This window comes from Rhinichthys klamathensis, unplaced genomic scaffold, assembly GCF_029890125.1.
Source record: "Rhinichthys klamathensis goyatoka isolate OS25496 unplaced genomic scaffold, OSU_Roscu_1.1 h1tg000035l_1, whole genome shotgun sequence".
NCBI classification, from domain to species: domain Eukaryota; kingdom Metazoa; phylum Chordata; class Actinopteri; order Cypriniformes; family Leuciscidae; genus Rhinichthys; species Rhinichthys klamathensis.
The window spans coordinates 2,004,250-2,024,429 of record NW_026606583.1 but is presented as its reverse complement, the minus strand read 5'-3'; the positions used below and the strand labels follow the sequence as shown (position 1 = coordinate 2,024,429).

General features: G+C 40.9%; 1 protein-coding gene across 1 annotated transcript in view; it reads right to left on the bottom strand.

Moving 5' to 3' along the window:
* crym (crystallin, mu) overlaps positions 1–20,180 on the bottom strand; it is a 200,890-nt gene that overhangs the window by 179,707 nt on the left and 1,003 nt on the right. The window lies entirely within an intron of this gene.

The window sequence follows — 20,180 nt, the reverse complement described above, 5'->3', positions numbered from 1 at the left end:
ATATACACCAGATTTCAAAAACGGAATTTATTTTAGGGGGTTAGTAACTTCATAAGCTGAAAAAAGTGATTTCTCTACCACCCCTGCACTGCTATCGTGATTTTTCTAGTACTAGGGGTGTATACCTTGCCAAAAATCACTATGAGACTTTGTCCCCCCAGATGATACCGATGGACCAAATTTGGGGCCCTGGCTCATGGACTAATGGAGACAAAGAGGAAAAACGCCGGACTGCAGCTTTAAGATGATGGAAAACTATTTTTTTTATTGTAAATGTCAATTTACATTTAACAAATGTGTACAATTACACAATATACAAATATTACAATATAAAAGAAACCCTTTATACCCCTTCCATATTAAGAAACAAAAAATAAGAGACACATTGGCACATTATGTACCTTTGCTGCAGTTTGACAGTTTACCTTTAGTTTCATGTCATTCATTTCAGTAAAGATGAACCATAAAGGTTCCAGAGCATCAATTCTGTCCTCTGGAAACTCAGCCTTCTCTAATCTGTCCATGGCTTCCGCAACGTCTTGTTCCTCCATACAGAGTACTTTGGGCAACTGAACAGAACCAAGCACCAAACTTGACTGATCCAAACACCACTTGCTGGCTATCTTCAAATCAGGGCAAATGGCAACGACATATTATTTTTCCTGTAGATAAAGCACAGTATGAAAATCAGGAAAAACAATACCAATGCATCAATATAAAAACCATACAATTACAGTAGTCAACATTTGAAGTGGATCAAAACCTTTCATCAAAGTTGTCCTAAAACCACAACACTAGCCGTTCTTGACTTAGTCCCCGTCCACACTACTGCGTTTTCGTTTAAAAACGGAGACCTTTTGCTACGTTTGCACCTCCCGTCCACACTAAAATGGCAAAAACGGAGACCCAAAACGGAGAAGTTTTGAAACGCTGCCGATCCGTTTTTCGTTTTGAATCTCCGGAGGGCGTTTTAGTGTATACGGGTCAAAACGGAGGACTTTAGAAACGATGACGTAGTAGAGGCTCACGCTCGGCTCTATGATTGGCTGTCATCACCAGTCATGGCGTATCTTTGCTAGCAGCTGTTGTACAAGTAAACAGAGCCATCTCATTGGAACTCAGTTGAGACAGTTGAAGCCCATTTTTAGCGATTTTTGAGCACTTCCGTTCCTGACGCGCAGACTCAAACCGACTCAAACTAAGCTTGATGACGTGAGCAACCTGTCTGACAGACGTAAATCTTCTAGTAGCTGTGCATGAAAATTGCCAACGTTAATCTTGCAGAGACAGGGAACTTGAGCAAAGAGTTCTTTGGCGTGAGTGAGCAGGAGTAAGTATTCCGTTGCTTTTATGGACTCATTATCTATGGGCTTCTCCCTTGACGGGACGTCCCCCCGATTGCCTGCGAGCTTCTCCTCCTGTCTGTACGGTAATTTCTGTACAGCGCGACAGAGAGTCGAGTGGTTATGACGCAATCGCTAGCCTATTTTTACAAAATCTGTTTCTACGGGGCCATAATGTAACATAGAAGGTAATGGAGCCCTTTATAGATTGTCGTGTTTCTTTAGAAATAAATAATGGACAAATGGAGTCTTTAAACGCCTCAGATGTAAAGTTATTCGCTGTCAAAGTGACGCCAAAATGAATGGGAGTCAATGGAAATGCTAACGCAAGTGAAGTTCTGCTACAACATGGCGGCACCCGGCCGGCTTCAACTTCCGGTCGATTCCATCGATTCCATTCCGATTCCAGGCAATCGGGGGGACGTCCCGTCAAGGGAGAAGCCCATAGATAATGAGTCCATAAAAGCAACGGAATTCTTACTCCTGCTCACTCACGCCAAAGAACTCTTTGCTCAAGTTCCCCGTCTCTGCAAGATTAATGTTGGCAATTTTCACGCACAGCTACTAGAAGATTAACGTCTGTCAGACAGGTTGCTCACGTCATCAAGCTTAGTTTGAGTCGGTTTGAGTCTGCGCGTCAGGAACGGAAGTGCTCAAAAATCGCTAAAAATGGGCTTCAACTGTCTCAACTGAGTTCCAATGAGATGGCTCTGTCCACTTATACTGTCTATGGTAAATTCTGCATTTTACAACGCTAAAACTGCCTACATGCGCCGGAGTCAAGCTATTATTCGAGTGATCTGTGACAATTCCCGTGTGCAGCGGCGGCCTTGACCGTACATGGAGCGTCGGTTTGGGGTTAACCCAGAGCGTGGTGGGATAATTTTATCAATGAAGTTGTTGCTGCGTCCCAATTCGCCTACTTATACTACGCCCTAAAAGTATGTACTCTTTTTGTGAAGAAAAAGTACTAACTTTTGAGTGTGTAGCAAAAGAGTAGGCAAGCTTTGGGACATACTACTTCGTCATCTTTAACGGACAGATCTGTCGCGTGCATCCTGTCACCGTAAACTGCCCTGTCAATCATCTCGTCACAGTTAAAATCCTCCATCCAATCTAATATATAGTGATGGCAAAATGAGGCTTCCTGAACCACTGAGACCTCGCAGCCCATTGCTTCAACCAAAGGTTCATTACTCGAAGCTTCATTCAGCATTGCTCACTAGTGACACCTAGCTACTGTGCAAAGAAATAGCAGGCAAATTAATTCATTCTGAACCAATGACCCGCCCCCCTCCCGCTCTGTTTTATTTATTTATCTTCTTCTCACTGATAATGTCTCTGTAACCTTTCATTTGCAATAATAAAGATATCTGTGCAGACATTTGTCCATTGCCTGGGTATGAAATAAAACGTTTATCTTTCTCTGTCTGCATTTACTTGTACAGAGACAACTGTCACACACACAATTAATTAATTATTCAAAAAAAAAAAGTGGATAGTGACAGTATGAACAACAGAAGTGACTGTGTTGAGTGCAGTGCTTATGGTGGAGGGACTCGAGGGAGTGTAATAAAGTAAATTTGGGGTGGATGAAGGAAGGATTAGAAAATAAATTTTTTGAAGTGTGTTGGGGTTTAGACAATTCCTCTTCTTGGACAAAACCTCTCCAGCCTTGGAAAAATATCCTTTCACAAGGAACAGAGGATGAAGGGGAACATAAAATGTCAGTGCCAGCGGGAATAAATGAAGATAGCTTCTGTTGAGCCCAGACAGGGGAGGATTTCCTCTTTCTTGCTGGCTCCATTACCATGAAAAAGGAAGATGTCATAAAAAGCAAACAAATCCAAAAGGCCAATCCAAATTAAAAAGCAGTCCAGTCCAGATCCTAAAATCTAAGCTACCAAAAATCCAAAGCAATCCAAATAATCTTATCTAATAAATATAACAAGACTATAATATCGCTACTATAATTAATAACAATTATTAATTCATTTTAATAACTATTCTAACCTGACATAATGTAATAATATACAGCCCTAACACTGTATGACACAATATAACGACAATGACAATGAGAGTTTTCTAACTCTGACTCTCTGACACACTACTACTGCTTCTACTACTCCTGCAACACCCAGAAGGTGGCGCGAGTTTTGAACCCCCTTTATCCGGAAGTGACACTCAGACCGAACCGATGACGTATCCACACAAACCGAGGCCTCGTTTGTCATTAGTCACGTGATTTTCACGTTAACAACACAAGCCTCGAATCGCGGCTTCATCTGGCACGCCCATTTTTTCTCGACACAAGCTCCGATGCCTCGGTTCAAATGTCACATCACTACTAATATAACTTCTTACCATTTCGGAGAGAATTGTTGTCGCACGTTCATCTGCCAGTCATGGGTCTTTCATGCCGAGACTCTCCTCATGTGTTTGGAATTTGAATATAATAATGCATTTAAAAGTTAATGGCTAAACGTATCTTTGCAAAAGTTCACAATGCTGCTACAGATGCAATATAATGTGGACAACATTGAATAAATACATTTTCGTCAGGTTAGATACTGATAATTAATCACTCAAACCCCTTTATCTAAACCTCTCTACATAACCGTCGGACTCACGCGTCCTCCATGTCTGTAGTTTTTGAACACTTTTCACTGGTGTTTGTAGTTCTAACCGAATCCTCGTCCAACGCGCGATGGGTTGTGGGCAATATCAGCCGTTAGAGGCTGCGTTCCAGTCCACTTTTAGACACGCACTTGCGAACTTCCCTAAGCACTTCCCCTCGGGGGAATCCCTGCTGCCATTTTGAAGTGCGTTCCACTTCGTGAAGTGGACGAGGGAAGTTTATATGGACAGACACTTGTTCCCTAGATTTTGACCGAGGGAGCGAGTCTACTTCAGAGGTGCGTTCCATTCGACCGTAAGTGGACTGCGAAGTGGACTTCACAGGGTATTTCGCCATCTTAAGTGAGATTCCAATCACTAGTCTCTTTGGGACACTCATTTCAACATACTACGATTTGGGACGTACTAATTCTATTTTCGAATACTATTTAGGACGGATAGTATGCGAATTGGGACGCAGCATGTGTTTACACCGGCACGCGCATGCCCAGTGTTGGTGAATGGTCACGTGATCCGCGTTTTCAGTCGTTTTAAAGGAGAACTCCGGCGCAAAATGAACCTTTGGTCTAATAAAACATTGGTACCTAGTCAACCGTTCTCTGAGATTTGTTTTCATGATGATCGAATGTAAAGAGTTTTATCTCTAAAAACTGTTTAGCGTATAATGCTAGTAATGGGGGCATCTATTAAGTAAAAATAAATCGCTAGTTTATACCACTAACAAGACTCAAAATAGCCCCACACTAACACAGTAACATAATAATAATAATAATTCATTACATTTATATAGCGCTTTTCTAGGCACTCAAAGCGCTTCACATAGAAGGGGGAATCTCCTCAACCACCACCAATGTGCAGCATCCACCTGGATGATGCGACGGCAGCCATATTGCGCCCGAACGCCCACCACACATCAGCTTACTGGTGGAGAGGAGACAGAGTGATGAAGCCAATTGGTATATATATATGGGGATGATTAGGAGGCCATGATGGACAGAGGCCACTGGGCAAATTTGGCCAGGATGCCGGGGTTACACCCCTACTCTTTCGAAAGACATCCTGGGATTTTTAGTGACCACAGAGAGTCAGGACCTCGGTTTAACGTCTCATCCGAAGGACGGTGCTCTTTGACAGTATAGTGTCCCCATTACTATACTGGGGCGTTAGGACCCACACAGACCACAGGGTGAGCACCCCATGCTGGCCTCACTAACACCTCTTCCAGCAGCAACCTGGTTTTCTCAGAAGGTCTCCCATCCAGGTACTAACCAGGCTCAGCCCTGCTTAGCTTCAGTGGGCAACCAGTCTTGGGCTACAGGGTGATATGGCTGATAATGAGGGTCCCTACATGCAAAACGAAGCATTGAGAACTTTGTAAGTGTACAGACCGTTTAATAAGAAGATATTTTATGAAGACAGTCCACTTCGTGTATACAGACAGGAGCCATCTTTGGAAAACAGTCTCGACTAATCAAACCACGAACGACGTGCTAAGTGAGCTGAACTGTATGAAGTTCAGTGAACTTCTGAACTGTATGAATGGCGTTCGTGGTTTGACTAGTCGAGACTGTTTTCCAAAGATGGCTCCTGTCTGTATACACGAAGTGGACTGTCTTCATAAAATATCTTCTTAAGTCAAGTCAAGTCACCTTTATTTATATAGCGCTTTTTACAATACAGATTGTATCAAAGCGCTTCACAGTGATAACATGAAAACAATATAACAAAGTTTGTTTCTAAAAGAAAATTGCGTCAACGTCCACCTTAAGGCAGATCAATAATATTATTGAATATTAAATGTCCCCAACTAAGCAAGCCAAAAGCCAAGGCAACAGTGGCAAGGAACCAAAACTCCATCAGGTGACAAAATGGAGAAAAAACCTTGGGAGAAACCAGACTCAGTCGGGGGGCCAGTTCTCCTCTGGCCAACGAAGGAACAGTGCATGATTCGGGCAGCATTACAAGTCAGATTGGATCGGAACATTTAGAGTATTTATCCATTTCCATCTTTTGGAAGTCCAAGTAATCACGCCGGTATTAAGACGAGTTGTTGAGGATCAGTGCCGTCCACCATAGAGAGTCCATATCGCCCGTGTTGAGTCGTCACTTCACAGGCTTTGTGATTGGAGCATCTGAAGTCTCCGTGAGAGGCTGGATACAAACTGGAGCTGACGAACGCCATTTTCTCGGGACTCGCGTCCCGAGATAACAGCAGAAAAGCAAAAAGGGAAAATAATTAGCGTAGCTGGTGTTCATAATGATGATTTCCATAACACAGGCGTAAATGATAAAACATGAAGACAGTGACTCTTGCGTCCCAAAATCACCCCCCTCCGTCCCCCACTCAACTCAGCCTTGCTTACTGACCTCTACGTCCCTCCTGCTGCTGAGACCTAACCACAATCTCACAATCTCTCCGCAACCCAACCATACGCGCCAACCCGTTGACTAAGGCTGTCGAGCCCCACTGGTGCGTTAATATGCAGTTTCAGTGGACAACGGTTCCGTATGGCATACCACCTACCGCAAAACACAATATCTGCCCAACCACCCATCATTCACGCAATATACACAGGAACGTAATGACTGTAAATACTATGCAACCTATACAAATAACCTACAGTCTCTTCAAGTTTTATAGTATTAAATGCATTTGATCTGATTCAGCAGTGGTATAAAAGGTAAGCATTATGTAAATGCTTGGCTAAAGAGATGCGTCTTTAATCTAGTTTTAAACTGGGACAGCGAGTCAGAGCTTCGAACAATATCAGGAAGGCTATTCCAGAGTTTTGGAGCTAAATGTGAGAACGCCCTCCCTCCTTTAGTGGACTTAGATATCCTAGGAATGACCAGAAGCCTCGAATTTAGTGATCTTAAAGAACGCGATGGATTGTAGGGCGATAGAAGGTCCATTAAATACACAGGAGGAGCTAAACCATTTAGGGCTTTATAGGTCAGTAATAGTACTTTGTAATTGATATGGAACTTGATAGGTAACCAGTGTAGAGATGATAAAATTGGTGTTATATGATCATATTTTCTTGACCTAGTAAGTTTGCACTAACTGTAGCTTGTTTATTGAGGATGTAGGACAACCAGCTAATAAGGCATTACAGTAATCTAGTCTCGAGGTCATGAATGCATGAACTAACTTTTCTGCATCAGAAACAGATAGCATGTTACGTAATTTAGCAATGTTTCTAAGGTGGAAAAAGGCTGTTCTTGTAACATATGAAATATGATTTTCGAAAGACAAGTTGCGGTCTAGTATAACTCCCAGGGGCCTGTACCATGAAGGTAGCTGAACAAACTCGGAGTTACAGGATTAGTTTTGAGTTGACAAAACCAAACCGATGCAATCAGGCTTTATTGGTACCATGAAGCAGCTCATCAACTTTCTCTGTCAACTCAGGCTTTGATCTTAAGCTATGATTACTCCACGAGCGCGTGCACATACCAAAGTGACGTTTGCACCGAACAACCAATCGCGTTCGATATGGATAGAGCGAGAGCGATATTTTCTTTCCGCGGAGGAGCAAGAGATAATCATTCAGAATTACGATGAATTGAAATATGTATTACAAGCTCGAAACAATACGGTCTCTGCTGCCAAAGCAAGAGAAGACTGTTGGAGAAAGATTGCTGATTGTGTTAATGTGTAAGCTAAATAAATACGTTCTTTATTCATGTAAAATGATGTAGGCTGTAAGGAATCTGCTTGGGTCTGATCAATGGGGAATTTGCATGTCATAATTAATAATTAATAACTAATAATTATTCATACAGATTTGGATCAGCCCGGTCTTACATGTTAATAAATCTCCCATTAAGGGAGGCTTTGTCATTTTACCTGCGCAGGTGTATCCCCACAATTAATCACAAATGAATTGTAACTAATTATACAGACCACGTTTTACAAGACAGGTAAAATTAATTAGCTCAATTAATTTATAGAGTTGTGAAAACAAATTCTGTGGCCACAAGAATTAGCTTTCTTGCTCTATAAAGTTTACACATACCCGTCTGAGGTATTTCTGTAAAGAGCACGTAACGTTATCGAAGCATATCAGTGACTTGGGTTATGAGCAACAGGCAATGAGTCAATCAAAAGGATATAATGTATTTAATGAAGCTGAACTACTTAAGCATTTTCTACAATGATACATGTATTTACAAACATTAAACACAAACTAAGACGACGCGGGGCGTTTAGACAATTGGTATGTAAACATGAGTTGGAGAGAGAGAGAGAAAGGGAGAAAGTTGGTGAGAGAGCGAGGGAGAGAGACAGAGCTGGTAAATTGTAAACCTCGACATCAACCTTCTGAAACAACACGAAAACACCATTGTAAGGCTTCTTAGAAGCTGTAACGGGAATGATACTTGCAAGGAATATGAGTTCTGTGTGTGTCGCGGGCTCCTTGCGCGGTCCGGTCGGCCCGCATGTTGAACGAAGGTCCTGTCCTGCTTGCGCGCGTCGTGTGGAGCGCAGCCGCAGCGTTTTTGCACGGCCCGTCCCGGCGCGTGCATGGTTGGCCGCTTGCGCGTGGCCCCTTTGTTCCATGGGGGATCACGTGGCGTTCGTTGGCATTCGGCGCGAGTGTTTGAAAGGCTTAAAGTCTTTGAGGTGACGTTACCCGAGGAAATAGTTCGGCAAAGTCCATTTCCTTTCCTGGGAGACGAACTCGGGAGTAAGTTAAAGAAGAGACGAACTTTAGACGAACAAAAGAAAAGATCCATGGTGGGATCAGATCTCCATGAGGAGATCGCTTGCATCACATGTTTCTCTGAGACGGTCAGACTGCAAGAGGACGTCCAGAGGGAGGTTCAGTCCTCTTTAGGGGAACTGGAGTCCACACCTCTGAGGTGCGAAATGGCCAATGACATTCAACAGAACTTTTGGCGGCCAAATTCTCTTTGTCTTGTCAAAGTTGAACTATGGCCGTGTCCGCCTCTTTTATGACCAGTCAGAATTTGTCAGAATCATTCCACAAGATGATAAAAACATAGAAAACATACATTTTACTGTAATCTTCTGTATCTGACCAAATCAGTTGGAACGAGATAGTTAAAACGGTACCAAACACAACATTTACACATAATTGGAATATGAAGATACATCTTAATACATAATACACACTCTCAAGAGTTTCACTGATACGCTAGGAGATCATTTCTAAACTACCATGGACTGGGAAACACACAGACATACAGGAATATATCGTATACAATTGGTAATGGCTCGTTTTATGCGTGTAATGTGTCAGAGTTCTGTTATCTCTCTTGCAGAGATGGGGGGAGGGCAAGGAATGTTTCAAGCATTTTATGACTCTGGCCATTCCTGAGACAGAGTGTGTGTGTGTGTGTGTTGCATTCAGTCTTTTTGGGTCTTTAGCAAGATGTATTTAGTTATTCAGATTCACCCTTTTTGCCCAGTCCTTACAAGGCTATATAGGCTATGAATGTACGTGTGTGTGAAATATAGCCTATATTTTTATAATATATAAAAAAATGTGCATGTATATACTAATAAAGATTAATATTCATTGATTTTTAGATGCAACTCCAAACGTTCTTGGCAGCTGATAAAGACAAAATATAAAAATATAATTCAAAGTAGCCTAGTAAGTATTTACACACAACCTTTTATTATTTTTTTATTAACACTTGTTTGAGGCAAACCGAAAAAAGAGTGAAATTCAGAAAACCATTGGAGGGCCACTCCTCCAGAATACACTGAGTTGGCTCTGATAGGAATAAGGGACGGCCGATTATGGATAGGATTACAGGTGCTGTACAATCTGACCCTGGTGCCGGCTCCTCGAAGCAAGTAACACTGGGTACGTGTGCGATACATTACTATTTTAAGTTTTAAATATGGCTGACTGTATGTTCTGCAGTCGAGGGAAATGCAGTGTCCCTGTTGAAGCCAACACACACACACAGTCTCCCACACAGAGGTCAGTATGCAGCAGACAGAACACCAGAAACATATTGGCCTACTTTTATTTATCAGGGAGGAGGAAATGATGAAGACACTCTGTCTGTGTTCTGGGACAGTTGCTGAGGTGAATGCACTGGGCTTTTTATTAAGGCAAACATTTTAATGTGTGGCATAAAACAGGGACTGGCCCAAGTTACACGTCTCTTTTATTGTAGGATTTTTCACAACCTGTCCCAGAAACTGAAGCCTCTACCTCAACAGGCTTCAAAAGAAATGTAAGGATTTAAAACCCTTGACATATATTACAGGTGTTTGTCAAGGAACTTTTTGTGAGTTGATTAGCCTCCCAAAAACTTGTAATGATCATGTTTGTGGTGGAATTATGTTTCAGGTGGAAACAGACTCAGTCAGGGCCCTTTACAAAAGGAGCCTATAGAGCTAGACTGCACACTAAAGGAGCCTATGGAGCTAGACTGCACACTAAAGGAGCGTATGGAGCTAGACTGCACACTAAAGGAGCCTATGGAGCTAGACTGCACACTAAATAATAATAATAAGCTTTATTTTATAGAGCGCCTTTAAAAGCAGCTTCTCAAAGCGCTGTACATAAAATCACAATCCACCTGGAAAGACAACAAATCAAATTAATAAAAACAAAAACAGGAACATTAATAATAAAAATAGCTGTAAAGCGATCACGAAGGGACATCAGCAGTCAAATGCAAGTTTAAAAAAATGTGTCTTAAGAAGAGCTTTGAAAATGCCAAGAGTTTGTGCTTCCCTTAGTTCAGGAGGGAGAGAGTTCCAAAGTCTAGGAGCATAAACAGAAAAAGCCCTGTCACCCATAGATTTTAGATGTGTTTGTGGAACAGTTAATAAATTACACTGTGAGGAACGCAGTCTGCGATTAGGAGTATAAGCAGTTAATAAGCCAGATAAATATTGCGGAGCTAAGCCGTGTAAAGCCTTGTATGTCAGCATCATGATCTTAAAATCAACACGGAACCTGACCGGGAGCCAGTGTAGGGACTTCAAAACTGGAGTAATATGGTCAAATTTCCTGGTTCCCGTCAGGATTCGGGCGGCAGAGTTCTGAACATATTGTAATTTGTTAATAGTGGTTTTAGAAACTCCAGCTAAAACAGCATTACAATAATCCAGCTGTGAGAACACAAATGAATTAATCAACTTTTCAGCGACAGACAAGTTTAGCATTGGGCGTAGTCTGGCTATATTTCTGAGATGGAAAAAGGATGCCTTAACCGTGCTATGAACAAAAAAATCAAAAGTGAGGCCAGTGTCAAAAATTACACCAAGATTCCTCATCTTACTTTGGGTCTCTAAAACAGAGCCATCAACAGACAGGGACAGTGGAGCCGCTTTGCGAATTTGATGACGGGAACCTATAAGCATAACCTCAGTTTTCCCACTGTTCAGGCAAAGAAAGTTATTGTTCAACCATGTTTTTATCTCAGAGATACAGCCAGAAAGATAACAAGCATCAATATCTTCACCAGATTTAGAATGGATGTAGATTTGGGTATCGTCAGCATAAAAGTGATAATGGAGACCCAGCGATCGCAGCAGATGCCCAAGTGGAGACAGATAAATGTTGAATAGTAGAGGGCCCAGAACTGATCCCTGAGGAACACCAGTGAGCACTGAACAAGTGTCAGACCTAAAGCCACGCATGGAAATAAAATGGGAACGGTCAGTAAAATAGGATTTAAACCAGTTTAACACTGTCCCGGACACACCAAAGACACTTTCAAGACGGGTAAGTAATAGACCATAATCCACAGTATCGAAAGCAGCTCGAAGATCAAGGAGAATGAGAAGTGAGGTAGCTCCAGAATCAGAGGCCATCAACAAGTCATTGGTAACTTTGACCAATGCCGTTTCGGTGCTGTGTAATTTACGAAAACCTGACTGAAGGGGTTCAAAAAGGTTATTAGTTGTAAGATGATTACAGAGTTGAGAGGCAACAACACGCTCAAGTATTTTTGCCAAACAGGGAAGGTTAGAGATGGGACGGAAGTTGTTCAAATCATCCATAGAAACATTATCTTTCTTTGGTACAGGCGTAACAGCAGCAGTCTTTAGTACTGCTGGAACGACCCCAGTTTCCAATGACTCATTTATAATGCCAAGGATAATAGGGCACCACACCGGGAAGCATGATTTAAATAAATTCGTTGGAATTGGATCCAGCAAGCAAGTGGTTGATTTCATGCTAGAAACCTCCCTTGTGAGAGCCTCAGAATCAAGCAGTGAGAAATGAGTGAAATAAACACCAGTGAACCCAGATGAACAAAGGAGTGAGGTGGCACAGTCAGAGTTAACAGAAATGTCTTTGCGAACACTGACAATCTTCGAATTAAAAAACTGTAGAAAAGAATCACAGAGCTGCTGAGAAACAGGTAAAGTGCTAACAGGATTAACTTGAAGCAATCTGTTTATGGTTTGGAACAATTGTCTTGGATTATTTTGATTATTTACAATAATCTGCGAGAAAAAAGAGGATCTTTCAGTCTCCATAAGAGCATGATAACCCCCCAGAAGATCCTTCCACTCTTGGTAGTAGACACTCTGACCAGTACGGCGCCATTTGCGCTCCATTTTCCGACAAGCAGCCTTTCTAGTGCGCAGATTGTCATTATACCAGGGAGCAGAGCGGGCGAATGTGACCTCACGTGATATTAGAGGAGCAAAAGTGTCAAGATTAGCAGCAAGAGTGGAATTTAGCTGCATAACTTTCTCCTCCAGTGATAAGGGATGAAGATCGCTTAGGATGGAAGCCACAGAATTGGAGAAAGCTGTCTGGTCGATAGACTTCCAGTTCCGGAAGGTTACTGTTCGGATGCTAGGCTCATTTGAATGATACAGTTCGAGGTTAAAAAAGACAGCTGAGTGATCAGACAGTCCAATGTCAATTGGACTGTCTGATCCTATAAAGGAGCCTATAGAGCTAGACTGCACACTAAAGGAGCCTATGGAGCTAGACTGCACACTAAAGGAGCCTATAGAGCTAGACTGCACACTAAAGGAGCCTATGGAGCTAGACTGCACACTAAAGGAGCCTATAGAGCTAGACTGCACACTAAAGGAGCCTATAGAGCTAGACTGCACACTAAAGGAGCCTGACTGTGAGCTGAGGAGGCTCCACATTAAAAAAAATAAATGCAACAGCTAGATTAAACTGATCTCAGCATGTGAACTTATTTAACCAAGTAACACTTTAGCATGAATATTTATTAATGCAACTTTCTATTGCTTTCTTTCTCCCCCCCATCCCACAAAACCAATACAACAGTTTGAGACCTATCTGCAGTTTCAATGTGCTTTTATTAAGTGTAATATTGTATGGTGATTGCAACTACATTTGCACCAGCTGGGTGGTCAAGTGTGTTCGGCTCAGTTTTATCGGAGAGAAGCTTTCTGTGGTGGTTCTGGCTCCTTTCTATGGTGGCTATATTGTGCAGAATGGCACATGCAGACACTATCTGTGATGCCCACTCTGGTGACTCTTAAGCGCCGAAGACAGTTGAAACGTGCCTTTAGGATGCCAAAGATCATCTCTAACTTTTACCATGGTTTTACTGACACATGAGGGTCATGATAGGGGGTTATTGTGTAGGTTTTGCTGTCCCAATTCAAATTAACAGTGTTTTGTACTGTACCCAACTTAACTAGCTTTCCTCAAAGCGCTGACACAACATACTCACGGAAAGTAGATTGTTATCTGTTAATTTTACTATTAATTTAAAGATTCATCTCACAGAAAATAATAATTTCACATGTTCACATATCTCTACCTGAACATTAAGGCTGTGAAAAGACTTTCTATTAACATAATCTGCCTCATGTTCTCCTAGAGAAGTGGAGATTGCAACATGTGTGCAGGCTATTGCTCCAATGACTCTATAGGGAATCCTATCATAAGATTAAAAAAATGCTTAACATGTACTGTATTATATAGTACATTTGTGAAATTTGCTTTTTGAAAAAAAAAAAAAAAACGTGATGTCACCCTATCAATATATTTTACCGGCAATTTTATAAAAACCCTCTCTTATGGTCATGGTCAATAATAAATGTCTGGGGAACACTATTAAACTATTAATGTACTCCTGCAGAGCGAGGACCACCTTGCGAATGGTTCGACAAACCGTGTTTTCCCCTAGATTCTGTGCATCACCGATCGTGCAAGTATGTAGGCTACCACTTGCAAAAAAACGCAACGCAATACCATTTATGGTACAGTAAGTGCATGAATTCGATGTGTTAAATTATTTATGTGCGGCTCAAGAAGTTCGCAAAGATAAGATATTCCTTCCGCAGAAAATCTGTATCTTTCATACACTATCAGGAAAGGCAAGGGGATTTTGTCCGGCTAAAAACTCTTTCTCTACGATGTGCTCGTCTAACAATTTGCGCTGAGATGTCCACAGGATTTGAAAGAAAATGTAAAGCCATTGCAACAAACACTGGGAATTAGTTACGTCACCTATATGTTTCTTTGCTCACAGCTGATTGGTCAAACTTCAGTCTGAGATCTCGAATCCAGAACTTAACCTGCCCCGGAGCAGGTTAGCCGTGCAGCGTAAGATACCATGGCAACGAACACCGATTAAAGCCGAGCTACTTTCATAGTACCTAAAACCCAGGGTTGGCGGAAACTAAGCTGAAACATAGCTGGCTAGCCACCTAAACCGGCTTCATGGTATAGGCCCCAGGTAGAGGATAAAGTAACAGGACATCCTTCTATATTAAAGTTGTATTGTAAGTGGTTTTGCGGATAGTTTTTTGGACCAACAAGTAATACCTCCGTTTTATCTGGATTTAGTAGCAGGAAATTACGCGTCATCCAGCATTTTATATCTTTAAGACACTCTGTCAATTTTGATGAGTTAGTGTTTTCATCTGGCCGTGATGAAATATATAATTGAGTGTCATCAGCATAACAGTGGAAATTAATTCCATGTTTTCTTATAATATTACCAAGTGGCAGCATATATATTGAGAATAGCAGAGGCCCTAACATCGATCCTTGCGGCACTCCATAGTCTACTGACGTTATCTTCGATTTTTCCCCATTTAAACAAACAAAATGGTAACGGTCTGATAAGTACGATCTAAACCAGCTTAATGCCTGTCCCTGAACACCAGTGTAGTTTTGTAGTCGATCCAAGAGTATTTTATGATCGATAGTGTCAAACGCAGCGCTAAGATCGAGTAGAACTAGTACTGAGATACAGCCTTGGTCAGAAGCTAAAAGTAAATCATTTGTAATTTTAACTAGCGCAGTTTCTGTGCTATGATGCGGTCTGAATCCTGACTGAAATTTTTCATATATCTCATTTTCTTGCAAGAAAGAGCACAATTGAGCGGACACAGTTTTTTCTAGTATTTTAGACATAAATGGAAGATTTGAAATGGGTCTGTAATTTGCTAAGTTATTTGGATCTAATTGCGGTTTCTTAATGAGAGGTTTTATTACTGCCAGCTTGAATATTCTTGAACATGACCTAAAGATAAAGACGAGTTAATAATATTAAGAAGAGGCTCTTCCACTACAGGTAACACTTCTTTCAGAAATTTAGTTGGTATTGGATCTAATAAACATGTTGTTGGTTTAGATGAAATGACAAGTTTATTTAGCTCTTCCTGTCCTATAGTTGTAAAGCGGTGTAGTTGTTTCAGAGGGGCCATAGTTGAGGCTGAATCATAAGACACCATAGAAGATTGTACATTTACAATTCTGTTTCGGATGCTTTCTATTTTCTCATTGAAGTAGTTCATAAAATCATTACAGCTATACTGTAACGGAATATTTTGCTCTGGTGATGTCTGTTTATTTGTTAGTCTAGCCACGGTGTTAAATAAAAACCTTGGATTATTTTGGTTATTTTCTATTAGTTTGCGGAGATGCTCAGCCCTGGCTGCTTTTAGAGCCTTTTTATAACGTGACATACTGTCTTTCCACGCGATTCTAAAGACCTCTAAATTAGTTTGTTTCCATTTACGCTCTAAGTTACGAGTTTCTCTCTTGATAGCATGCGTAGCACTGTTGTACCATGGTGCTTTAGTTTTCTCTCTAACCTTTTTTGATCTAATTGGTGCAACAATATCTAATGTACTAGAGAAAATGGTGCTCAAACTGCTAGTCATTTCCTCTAGTTCATCTGTTTGTTTGGGTTCTCTGAGCAGCTGAGATAGATCAGGTAAGCTATTTGAGAATCTATCTATAGTGGTCGGAAGGATTGTTCTGCCTGGTCTATAACGTGGCGCAACATGACAAATTTCAGCAGTATGTATTATACAAGTTACCATGTGATGATCAGTGAGATCGTCACTTTGCGGTATAATATCTATATCGGTTAGATTGGTTCCATATGATATAATTAAATCTAGTGTATGATTTAGACGATGAGTGGGACCACTGACGTTTTGCTTGACCCCAAAGGAGTTTAATAAATCTGTAAACGCAGTCCCTAACGCATCATTTGTGTTATCTACGTGTATGTTAAAATCTCCAACAATTATTGCTTTATCGGCATTGACCAATAGATCTGAGAGAAAGTCTGCAAACTCTTTTAGGAATTCAGCATATGGTCCTGGAGGTCTATATACGGTCGCCAAGGATAGAGATAACAGGGATTTCTTTCTTACATCTAAGAGCGTAACATTTAGCACAAGTACTTCAAACGAATTAAACCTGTGACCTGTTTCCTGAGTAACATTAAGAATATCTCTATAGATTGTTGCAACCCTGCTGGAAAAACCAGCATAGACCAGCTACCAGCAAGACCAGCATATGTTGTGTTTTGGTGCTGGTGTGCTGGTGACCAGCATGGGATGCTGGTATGCTGGTGCTGGTGACCAGCATGGGATGCTGGTATGCTGGTGACCAGCATGGGATGCTGGTATGCTGGTGCTGGTGACCAGCATGGGATGCTGGTATGCTGGTGACCAGCATGGGATGCTGGTATGCTGGTGACCAGCATGGGATGCTGGTATGCTGGTGCTGGTGACCAGCATGGGATGCTGGTATGCTGGTGACCAGCATGGGATGCTGGTATGCTGGTGACCAGCATGGGATGCTGGTATGCTGGTGACCAGCATGGGATGCTGGTATGCTGGTGACCAGCATGGGATGCTGGTATGCAAGCTGTATGCATCCCATTAAATGCATCCCATGCTGGTCACACCAGCACCAACATTGGATGCTGGTTATAAACATTGGAAACTATGCAGGTCAACAGTAATAGACCAGGATGGTAGCCTGTTCACCAGGATGGAATGCTGGACAGCTACATTGAATTTTGGTATGATGAAAATCATGAAAATACAAGCTTAAATTAATACATGTAACAAGTTCATTTAATAATAACAAGTAAACATTAACAATAATAACAATTATTTAACAAAAAACAACACTCAGGACGACAGAACAAATCAACATAAACAAAGAACATACACATCAACATTTAGTAATTTACCTGAAAAAGTAGGATCAATACAGTAATGATGACAGAACAGAACGATATAAACAGAGCATACACATCAACATGCACTAATCTATCTGAAAAGGTAGGGAACTGTTAGCAGGTTATTGTTGACAAGGACAAATGTGTAGTACAAATCACAAAGCAGTCGACTCATTTTTGTCTCAAATGGAACCACATAGTCACATTTAAATTTTTTTTTTAGTCTATTAATGTCCATTATTTTTTCTGTAATGAACCGTCCGGCCTTTATCCATCTGGCCTGCGACTCTGTCTCCTCCACATTCTTTTTGTCAAGCCACTCCTTGAAGCAGACTGAAAAGAAATGAACAGATAAATAGTGATGCTTGTGTCGCACCAGAACAAATAAAAATGTATTACTCCATAACCCAGTACTTGGCATCCCACAAAGACCTTGTGGCTACTGCTACCTTTTAATGTCTGAAGTTTCTGGGGGGTTAAGGGCTGCCTGGTGGTTTTGGTTGTGGGGCATTCCTTCCCTGTGAGACTTTTTTCCCCTAGAGTCTTAGTGCCCCAGATTGCCACTGCCAACTCCTTCACAAATAAGGAATCCCGAGTACTGTTTTGGATCCTTGACCAGGCCTCTCTACGCACTCGAACGTCTCCCCCCAAGTGAATCTGACAAAATTAAAAACAAAAATAATCAAGGTACTAGATTGTACATATGCATACAAAATTCATAAAAACTTTAAGTGTACTGGTTCTTATATTAATCCATGCACACAGATGACAAGGGCAATGCTGTACCTCATCTCCTTTTGAAGATAGAGAGGGTTCCACCTCATTCAAACAGCCAGACTCTGCAACTATATACAAAATAATGTAAATATACATATTTACCCACTTGCATCAGGGCCTATACTTTGGTAAATATGGACCAAGATAGATTTCAGATATCTGAGTAATATATTTTTTGCACTTACTTTGTAAGGTCTCCTTTAGGCTTGGTGGTCTAGGATCTTTGACAATTAGAAAGAGAACAAACATATCACAAATATGATAGATGATGGAAAACATGACAACAAAGAATATACTTTGTAAACCCTCAAAGATCACAGCAGAAGCACTCCAATAAGACTCATAGTCTTGCCCAATCCAAAAGCAGTGTGCTGAAATTTGAATTTGCTATATGCACCACCCCCTCCCAAGAAGAGAAATCTTGGAGATCTCCTTAATAAACGGTCTGAAATCTCTGCCCCTTTACCGATCAGAGCGCACGCTGACACGGAGTAAAGCCTTGTTTATACTCGACGCGTCCGCACTAGCGCGAAGGTGCGTGCGGCAAAAATGATGGCATTGCGGTGTGGGCGGTCGAGCGCGTTGGGTGCGCAAGACCCCATTTCGCTTGGCGGTGTGCACTGCTTTTTTTGTAACAGCGCACGATGTGCATTCCGAGGATGAACGACTTCAAGCCGAATCTGCCGAGCATGTACGTCTCACCACACCAGTTTCCGCGGCTAAATTGCAAAGTTCATTGCAAAGTTTTTTTTTTTGTTAAGGTTTAGTTTACTGTGTGTGATTTATTTAAAACAAAGCACGTTCATTGCAAAGTTTTTTTTTTTGGTTAAGGATTTGTTTCCTGTGTGTGGCCCAGGAGGACCTATAAGGGTCTTCCCTAAGGGCCCCGGTCCTTGAACGAGATTCTCTGTCACTCAATCATCTGAAGGGTTTCTCGGTCAGTACAGTAACAACAAATAGCGCTGTTTTCATTTGTTTCAGACTATTTCTATTATTATTTTTATTAGACTATTATTTCTAGACTTATTTTACATTTGATAATTCAATTTATGTACCTAAGTTAGATTTTCCTAAAAAACATAATGCGCAGCTTATTTCAATTGTATTTTTCTTCTATTGTATTTATCTATGCTTGTAATTTGTTTATAATTTTCTATGCAGATTCACTTTTGAATAGATTTCACTCCCCAATTATTCTATGATTATTTTCAAATAGACCTAAATAATCTGATGAAATTGTTTTTATATTGCAATATATATATATATAGCAGAAAAAACAAAATATGTATTTAAGTTTTTCAATATCGTGCAGCCCTAATATTGAGCATATCTTAAATTGAACCTGGATTGATAATTTATGATACCAGATGAGATGTATATATAATAGATTTTGAACTGTACTATTTTTGTATTGCAGGTTATAATAAAGACATTTAATTATACATTTTTTAAAGATCTTGTAAATAACTTTGCTTAATATTAACATTATTATTAGTAGTATATAAATGCTACAAAATTTTCATCATGAGCTATTGGCATGTAAATGAACATAATGAGAATAGAGAGTGAAAAAAACAGCTCTATCTAAAACTTTTCAATCAAGTCAAAGGAGTACCAGCTCCTGTTGAAAAGTTATAGTACACAGTACACACACATGAGAGGTACAGCCTCTCCCTACTCTTACAAAATTACAAACGACCAGCCTGAAAAACACGTTGTATGAAGAACCAATAACGTCCAAGCTTATCGATACTGCGGTCTTCCTTAATTTGGCCCCAGGGCCCGTTTAATACTGGGTTTCGATACCCATCCCTACATATGGGTGAGTTCATATGGATGAAAGCATGTTGTGTTCTGTCTCTTGGTTTGTGATAGTGGCAGCTACTGTGAAACTCACCTTCTTCATCTGAGTGTGGATGGCATCAAGAGCTTGTCCTGAAGAATCACAGGGCCAAACGCTAGGGATTATATCTCATCTGGTGACAAGAG